Here is a 9865-nt window from a genome sequence, read left to right on the forward strand (position 1 = left end):
CTTCCCATGCCCCCCCCCCCACTCCACAAGGCCCCTGTACCTGTTCAGCATAGCAGGTGAGGCCGCCTGAGCGAGGTACTGGTCATTCTCCCCAGTTGTATCCCACGACCCAATGTCTCACGCTCCAGGACAGTGCCCTTAAGGCGGTAGAGGTGGGATCCCTCGCTGAGTCCGAGGAAAATACCAACCCTGGAGGGTAAACTGATTAAGAAAGAAAGAATAGTATGAAGAAATGTGTAACCTTTATTTACAATCCCGTTTATGTGATTACCCCAATGAAGATCTTTCCTTATATTAACATCTAGGTGCTTACAGTGTTCCCCATGAGGTACTTTCATCCCATGAGCGCAGTAATTTAAACTGAGAGAAATTTTTATTTTCGTGTAACTTACAACCTGACTTTTCACCCCATCTGTCCATCTCAAAACTTTGTCGATTGACGATTAAAAGTGCGGGGGCAAAAATATATACAGGCAACAATCAGTACCCGGGTTTGCGGGATATAGCAAATGTACAGTAAATGTAAATGAAATGTCGTATGGCTTTTAGTGCCGGGATATCCCAGGACGGGTTCGGCTCGCCAGCTGCAGGTCTTTCTATTTGACGCCCGTAGGCTACCTGTGCGTCATGATGAGGATGAAATGATGATGAAGACAACACATACACCCAGCCCCCGTGCCATTGGAATTAACCAATTAAGGTTAAAATCCCCGACCCAGCCGGGAATCGAACCCGGGACCCTGTGAACCGAAGGCCAGTACGCTGACCGTTCAGCCAACGAGTCGGACAACAGTCCTGTAACATTTATCGACACCAGCGCAACCTGACCACTCCCATATCCCGTTTGCGCATACCCGATCTTCTGCGAGTGTTTGGACTACTTTGCCAGTACTTTATGTACATCCCTCGTATAATGAGTTGAGTAGAATTCAGTAGCGGCGATTGACGATTAAAAGTGCGGGGGCAAAAATATATACAGGCAACAATCAGTACCCGGGTTTGCGGGATATAGCAAACGTTGGGGGGAGGGAGTTTTGGAGCCGGCCCTGTGGTGTAGGGGTAGCGTGCGTGCCTCTTATCCGGAGGCCCCGGGTTCGATTCCCAGCCAGGTCAGGGATTTTTTACCTGGATCTGAGGACTGGTTCGAGGTCCACTCAGCCTACGTGATTAGAATTGAGGAGTTATCTGACGGTGAGATGTGCTGACCACACGACACCTCGTAATCTACAGGCCTTCGAGCTGATCAGCGGTCGCTTGGTAGGCCAAGGTCCTTCAAGGGCTGTAGTGTCATGGGGTTTGATTTTTAATAATAGTTTTTGAGGTTTTGATTCAATACCATACAATAACACTTTCACCAAAGGAACAATATTTCACATGTATTACAATTAAATTGAAGTGCGGTGTGAGTATACAATTAAAATGAAATGAAATGTCGTATGGCTTTTAGTGCCGGGATATCCCAGGACGGGTTCGGCTCGCCAGGTGCAGGTCTTTCTATTTGACACCCGTAGGCGACCTGGGCGTCGTGATGAGGATGAAATGATGATGGAGACTACACACACACCCAGCCCCCGTGCCATTGGAATTAATCAATTAAGGTTAAAATCCCCGACCCGGTCGGGAATCGAACCCGGGACCCTCTGAACCGAATGCCAATACGCTGGCCGTTCAGCCAACGAGTTGGACAATTAAAATTATTTAGTATTTGACTATACAATAAGAAACCAACAGACACTAAAGCGACTGGCCGACTGTTGAATGCGCGCGGCAAACGCCTTGGCAAAAAATATATCCCTGCTACTCTTCCTCACAGCACATGCAAAGTCTCCACTACTTGCTGTGGCGGTATATAAATAGATTAGCCGGGACAAACGACACTTTGTGCGTATTTCCGCTAATAATTTTGTTAATAATTAAAGAAAATAAACGAAATAATTAGCTGATAAACCAACAGGGCTTTTACAAATTGCTTTAAAAAAAATTAATTCCTATAAATCTTAGTTTCATCATCATCATCATCATCATCATCTGTTTACCCTCCAGGTTCGGATTTTCCCTCGGACTTAGCGAGGGATCCCACCTCTACCGCCTCAAGGGCAGTGTCCTGGAGCTTCAGACTCTTGGTCGGGGGATACAACTGGGGAGTATGACCAGTACCTCGCCCAGGCGGCCTCACCTGCTATGCTGAACAGGGGCCTTGTGGAGGGATGGGAAGAGTGGAAGGGATAGGCAAGGAAGAGAGAAGGAAGCGGTCGTGGCCTTAAGTTAGGTACCATCCCGGCATTCGCCTGGAGGAGAAGTGGGAAACCACGGAAAACCACTGCCAGGATGGCTGAGGTGGGAATCGAAACCACCTCTACTCAGTTGACCTCCCGAGGCTGAGTGGACCCCGTTCCAGCCCTCGTACCACTTTTCAAATTTCGTGGCAGAGCCGGGAATCGAACCCGGACCTCCGGGGGTGGCAGCTAATCACGCTAACCACTACACCACAGAGGCGGACTAAATCTTAGTTTCACCCGGCTAAAATAGAATACAAATGTAATATTTTCTCCACAAAGTGTGTGTGTGTGTGGGGGGGGGGCAACTGCCCCCTCCCCCCCCCCCCCCCCTAATCATCACTACTAGAGTAGATGATTGTAATTTTACCAGTGGCGGCTCGTGACAAAATTTTCAGTGGGTTCACAACAAAATGTGTGTTCACGTCTCAAATATACCAGAGTAGAATGCAAATCAGTGCACAGTAACTTACGTAAATAATTTCACTAAAAGTTCCTTGCACGCTTGCTTCTCCACTCATAATTTGGTAGAACCCCTCTAACCGAGGATGCATTTTTTCGAGACTAATGAGTGAGTGGACAACAAAACTAAAATTACGACTACCGGGCTGAGTGGCTCAGACGGATTTCTGACTCCAAGTTGGCAGGTTCGATACTCAGCTCGGTACGAGTAAAATTCGCAGCAACTTTGCTACAATGCTGTATTGTAGCGAATATTAAAAGATGCGAACACTATATTTGGATTTACATAGCACGAAGTTCACGTAAGTATGACAACAAGCATACAAGTAGTGCGTGCAGTTAGCACATTTACCAGTACTCAAATTAATTGAAATTGAAACGATTCTCCACCCATAACGTTAAGGAAACTTCTTCCCGTGATTACGAACCCCGTTGAGAATTGCCTACTGGCGAAATCTTCCGGCGAAGTAATGCAATAGTAACTTCTGGGAGGTGGGGCCTACTGTAACAGGGGTGGTGGCAGACCCTTGTGGTCAACTATAATACTATCACTTGTTTGAAGGTAGTTTTAGACGGAAAGACACGTACCTTATTGTGCTCCTCGCTTATGGAGATATCTGTGCATAAACCATGACGTCACCTCCACGCGCATGCGTGTAGTCTTCAGGCTCGTAGCAAAATCTCCAGTGTGCTCCCTGCATTGTCAGTCGAAACGAACAGCTGTTAGTGTAACGGAGCTTCGATATAAGTCGAATACTTTCGATCGATTGATAAAATCAGACAGAAACAAAGGAAACCATTTTGAATTATCCATGAATGCGTGAATATGCATTAGAACTGGGTGTTCACGTGCTCATGTTCTCCTGAGAGTCCACCGCCTCTGAATTTTACTAGCAGCATTTTTCTACTATCATATTATGTAATTTGCACATGTGAGAGATGGCTAGAGCAAATAGAAGCAAATCAATCATCAGTTGGTCGATACAATAGGGCTATTTCTTACATAGACTCAACGGAATAAGCACCAGCTATCTCCATAAGATGGATGTTCATACCTGCAGCGCATGTTAAATAAGTGATCTTAAAGCAAGAATTGGAAAGAGGAAACTAGACGTGTCGTCTCATCTCCATTTTGCCCAGGACTAATTTCACGGACGGAAAGCCAAGTAATGTGTTTAGAATGTTGTCACGAGGACTAATTTCACGGATTGGTCAGGAAAGGCAAGCGATACGTCTGAGGGTGCTGTCACGCTGACCTCGTACCCTCCCATATTTGCTGGTCACCTGGTTGGGCAGTAGGTGTGCTGGTAAACCACGGCCTAAAATGGGATATATGTGCAACGGGTTTCTCTTCGGGACGGAGATTTAAGTCTAGTAAAGGACTGACGTCCAGTTCTCTGAATATCTTGTAGTCTTTCCAATTGTCTTTTTCTTTTTCTTGCCACATCTCAGTTCAGGCCTAAATGTCGAACAAGATACAATTTGTTACTTGGGATAATTATTCTGTCAACATTACTAATAACGCGGTATTTCTTAATTAGAACATGCCCTTCTTGTCAGATGTAGTAATGAGTGATTATAATAACAGTAATAATAGCCACTTACGCTTTGTCGAATGACTTACAAGGTGACTGGTGGGAATAAACAATACTTTTTAACACCAGCTGTTGGAGTAAACATCAGAAGCCTTTCCAGTTTATAACACAGAGAGATACGATGTCCGCACCGTAGATTGTACGGATTTATAGATTTTCCATTAATCCGATGTGTGTTTAAAAATATTTTACACCAACAGTTAACAAAAGAAAGAGTTTTGCGAGACTACATTTTTATAAGAAGTTAAAACGTCGGAGATGCGACTTCCTATTTCGAAATCTAGGAATTTGAATCACGACTACGAGTACCTTTGTGTGAAGCTAGCGACGAATTCGCTAAGGTATTGCACTCTTTTGCCTCGTCAGAGGCTATCTCTTGGGCTTGTTGTAAAGGACAATAAATTCTAGCAGAACTAAGCAAATGTATTCCTGAACCGCCCACCAAGGTCTCTGGAGGAATGGGAAGATTACCTTTCACTATTTGTAACCTTTGCAGCAAGAGTGAAAGACCTCTTCGAAGTCTAATTGGTTAGCAGTTTGTCTCTCCTGTTAGACCTGGGATTTAAGGCTATAACAAAATTAGTTTTCTGGGCATTCTACAGCCGTCTCGGCGACTTTCTGAAATGTAAGGACGCACGAGTGTGTACCCTTGTTTCCCTTATTGACTTCGTTTTCTGGTGAATATCTTTAATTCTAAATGTTTCATCCCGGCTTCTGACTTGAACATCTTCGTCACCAAGTAGTATAGCTTATACTCTGTGTCACCGGGCCTTAAGCCCTAGTAGGTTTTTAATTTGTCTTGTACTAGGAGTGCTTGAGTGGATTCAGTCAACACCATCTAGATTAGAAGGCCTCTGCACTGAGCAGTGCTCCTGTCTTGTCCACCCAAGAGCAGTTTCTAATGGTATGTACTTCTAAAAATGCTTTTTTTTTGGATCACAAGAAATAAACCCGTGTATAGTTACGAACATGTGTATAGACCTAATTTATTTATTTTTCCCCGCGATAAATTTCTGGATTTCAACGTTCCTTTCAACAATCAATGATGATATATTAATGAAAATAATAATAGTATAATACAAAACTGCCAAAACAGTTACACAGCTATTTTCTTGTGCTAAGTTACGTACAAACTGAAGGTTATGCCTCACGTTATTAACTTCATGCTATATATATACAGTATAAGAACTTATATTTTTGTTGTTTTGCCGATTGTTAATTTTTCTCTTTGGATAGCCTGTTTCTAGTTTTTCTATTAACTGTTCTTCCTTTGGAAATGAAAAACCTTGCATTTTTGGTCCTTTCGGCTAATTTCTTTTACACCCTGTCACACAACATCTGTAGGGAATTTTGCCTCCTGTTACTAACACCAATTTGAACTGTGCATCACATAAATAACATTAAAAACAACTCATTCACACTCATTTTTCATATTCGCTCTTCTAAAACGGTCTCACTGTGAAACATTGATGTATTCCCAACCTCAGCATAATGCCACACAACACTAGTCGTTTGCTGTTGTTATGACTACTTTTGTTATACCCATCATCCTGGCCGCAGGGAGTGCACAGGCCTTCTTAATCTAGGTGGCGTTGGTTCAGCTTCCATTTCATTTTGCTATCGGCCTTTCCATTAACATTTGTTTTCCATTTCTTGGCCGTGTAGTATGAGTTTTAACTCCTGTATTTTCTGGATCTTTCGATCCGCGTTTTGGGTGTGGCTCCCTTGTAATATAAGGGCAGCGAATGTGAAAGCTGTTTAAGCTTTTAAGAGCAGAAAGTGGAATTATATTAAATGTAACTAGAGGTGTTTTGACGTGAAGTCATTGATGTAAATTCATTATTCGACTAATATGAGTTCGAGGTCCATGAGGACATTGTAAATTGTAAAATGTAGTTCAGGGTTCGAGATCCATATAAAATGTCACTCGGAAGTTGACAGTTTCGATTTTCCTCGTGGTAAATTAGATCTGGAAGCTTCTGCTTCTTTCTATTATGAACGAGTAGTCTACTATACTACTGTATATTTTCTGTGCTGAGGAATTACTTGTGTAAAGGCTAGTACCAAGTCTTATGCCAAAGACTTTTATTTTATAAGACCTACGGGTATTGGTCCAGTTTCGATTCTAAGTCTTGTACGAAAATGGGAGTCCTTTCTCCCCGCTTGTAAACTTTCTAGCTTCTAAGGTTGTTTGTTAATTTTCTGTTTTTATACCTTTATTGTTGTTCTCTTTTGACAAGTTTTTCAAATAAAATAAAATAAACTTCAGCAAATTCTTCTTCTTCTTAATCTGTTTACCCTCCAGGGTTGGCTTTTCCCTCGGACTCAGCGAGGGATCCCAGCTCTATCGCCTCGCAGTGTCATGGAGTGTGAGAGACTGGGTCGGCGATACAACTGAGGAGGAGGACCAGTACCTCGCCCAGGCGGCCTCACCTGCTATGCTGAACAGGGGCCTTGTGGGGGATGGGAAGATTGGAAGGGATAGACAAGGAAGAGGGGAGGAAGCGAAATTTCAACAGGGACATCGGCTATCAATTAAGTAATACCTGATTGCCAGCCATTAAGAATTTACGTAGGTAGTTCCCTTCCCGGTAGCTTCACTGTTGTAATTTCGTCTCGGTGTTTTCCAAATTCGTACGTTCCTCGTCGCCAGATGTTTCATTCCAGGCTTGTGTCTATGCCATACACCTGCCAATGTCATGTGTTATGCAAACACGTTATGTGAACCGCTTAGACAGATTGTGATGGTTCGGTCAGCTTCCACTTCGAACGCTAGCGTTGCCACGTCCTGGGGGCCATCTGGTGGCGAATGAACGTACCATGTTTCCACTTCTATTATGACGTCCAAATTTAAAGTGTCATTGTTTAAGAAACCTTTCTCGTGGACAGTGGAGATTTCTTCTGAGGACGGAGAGCACAGTTCCCTGCGAAATGTTAAGAATTTCACCTTATTTTCTTGACACGGCATAAGCCCAAAAGCCTATACAGTATCATGTTTTTAAGTACGGGCAGTGAAAGCATTAATGACAACTTGTTCCTTACAACGTAAATCAACAATGACGTGGATTTGTGCGTTCTTTCACCATTTTCTGCTTCTATTTCAAACTCTGGTATCGCCGCTGTGATCGAGAATGAATGGGAGAACTTCGCCCAAACTTCAAGGCCTGTGACGTAACCACCACGTCACTGTGGCACAATAGGATACACTCATTGCCTGCCTGCCCGCCTGCTTATTGTGCTGAATACCCGCGGGATGAAATGCCCAGCGTGAGCACCTCTGTCCTAGAGCACTGTGCTAAGAAACTGAGAATATCACCTGTGAGACTCCTTACTGCTTTGCTTATTGAACCACCTACGTACTAGCTTGTTTGTTAAGCTATTTGGATAGCATTCAGCTCGTTAGGTAAGAGCTGTTACGTCGACAGGTGACAAGGACCATAAATGTTCTACCAATAAGAAATTAAAAAAAAGCATGGTGACGGATCTTTCGTGACGATATCTCCCAATCATTAGCAGCCTTACACAAAACACTGTAGACCCCGAGGTAACTCGGTTATTACCAGCTTTCTTACTGAGTGACAAGGATATCGTGTTAGTCTCTTTCCTAACAATCCTGTCGAATATCTGCCTGGTAATGACAATACTGTATAATTACCTTTGCTTCTGGAGTCCTATATTCTTTGCAGTAACTGCAAATGTACTCTGTTACAAACTACAAGGCAGAGAATTTATTTAAGTGTAGCATTTTTTGTCAAGCAGAACAATCAAAGTCACATCCGTACAGGCCATGAAGCCTTTGAAGCAGTGGAAAGTAAAGACTTCTGCTATCCGTAATCTTGATGCTAAGTGGTGTAACAGTCGTAGTCGATGATTACATTTTTCACCCGATACCTCCATTTTTACTCGTCGTTGGGCAGCCTAGTTAGACGAAATGGAGTCGCTCAGCGGATACCTCAGGGTTTTATTATGGCAAGTAAGACATGTAATCTTACTATAGAATACGCTTAACGTGAGTTCAAGAGAATCCCAACTCACGGGTGACACCTACAGACACTCACGACGTAATAGTAGTGATCGTCGACAAATTTAATCTGAATTATTGACTACGAGAGAACTTGTCATGATTAAATGGAACACTTAATTACTCAGTACCTCTCTCAGCTATCAACTATCTTATGAACTAGACAGTAATGGAAGAATTCATGACACATGCAATTATAGAAAATAAATAAGGTATTTATTGATAAAACATTGAATTATTAAATTAGCATATTATTCGAGGCATTATTTTAAATTGCGCAAAATAAGTATGGATAATGAGTCAGCGCTGGCTCGTAAAAACGAAAATAATATCCAGTATTTAAATTATGAAGATCAGTTCCTTTGTGAAGTAAAAGTTAAGTATCTACACATTTACAATAGATCACAGGACATCTGAGGTCCACGTTGCAGTTGAGACGTAAGTGTAACATCAACACAATTAACTTGTTACGATAGTTCATTTCCTTCGTCTGATTAAACGAGTCTCACTTAGACACAATGTTAAGCCGAAATGTATCTCAAATCCACTAATAAATTAAGTCTGATTAAATCTGAATACATCTAAATAAATCTGATTAAATCTGAGTAAATCAAAATAGATCTGAGTAAATTCGAAGTCATGTTTTTGTTGCTAGGTTCTCGTAGTGCATGGATAACTACTTACGAACTAAGGCATTCGTTCCTAATGCCTGATAAATACGGCTCCTACTCTAGCCTTTCCCTAGCTGTAGTTCGTTAAAAGAAATGTACGTTCAAACGGAGAATATTAATCGATTGAGCTATGTAACTAATTTCAACATAATCCTTGGCTGTCATACACATGTCCTTTTAGGTTCAATGTCCCTTTTTTTCGTTATATTCCAATAACATTCTACTTCAATGCAAGCTACTTTTCTCTTTCGCAATTACTATGGAAGCGCTATGCTGCGAGGTTCAGAAACATACTCTCATATACATCGGTGTCGTAAATGCATTTGGTTAAATACTGCTATTCAAAGTATCATAATATCCCGATGTTCATTACAACTCATCTACATTGACATACGATTACGTCACGAGCATACATCTACAATAGTAAATCCTGTTCATACCTTGGCTTGGGTAGCTCCAGCGGTGTGGGCAATCTTTCGTAAACGAATCATAAAAATAAACTTGTAGTGTGGCATATCTTAACTTGCAGGTACTCGATGGTCCCTGCATCGTAAGAAACTTCTCATATCACTAAATATAACTCGAACCTTTCATCAAATTAGCATAATCGTATCCTTATTACAACATCCATCTAATATATTAATATCGTAGCTTCAATAATAACTCGTCGCGTTCCCAAATTCACGACTACGTCAAAGTACCACACTGTTTCTTACGACAACATATAAAAGTCGCCGTTTCTCATAACCTATGACTGAGTTCAATGCCCTTCCTATGAAGCAAACAATGCGTAATTCCATTTGTTTATTTCTACACCGCGCACAACCAATCGTGACGTCA

This window comes from Anabrus simplex, chromosome 1, assembly GCF_040414725.1.
Source record: "Anabrus simplex isolate iqAnaSimp1 chromosome 1, ASM4041472v1, whole genome shotgun sequence".
NCBI lineage: Eukaryota > Metazoa > Arthropoda > Insecta > Orthoptera > Tettigoniidae > Anabrus > Anabrus simplex.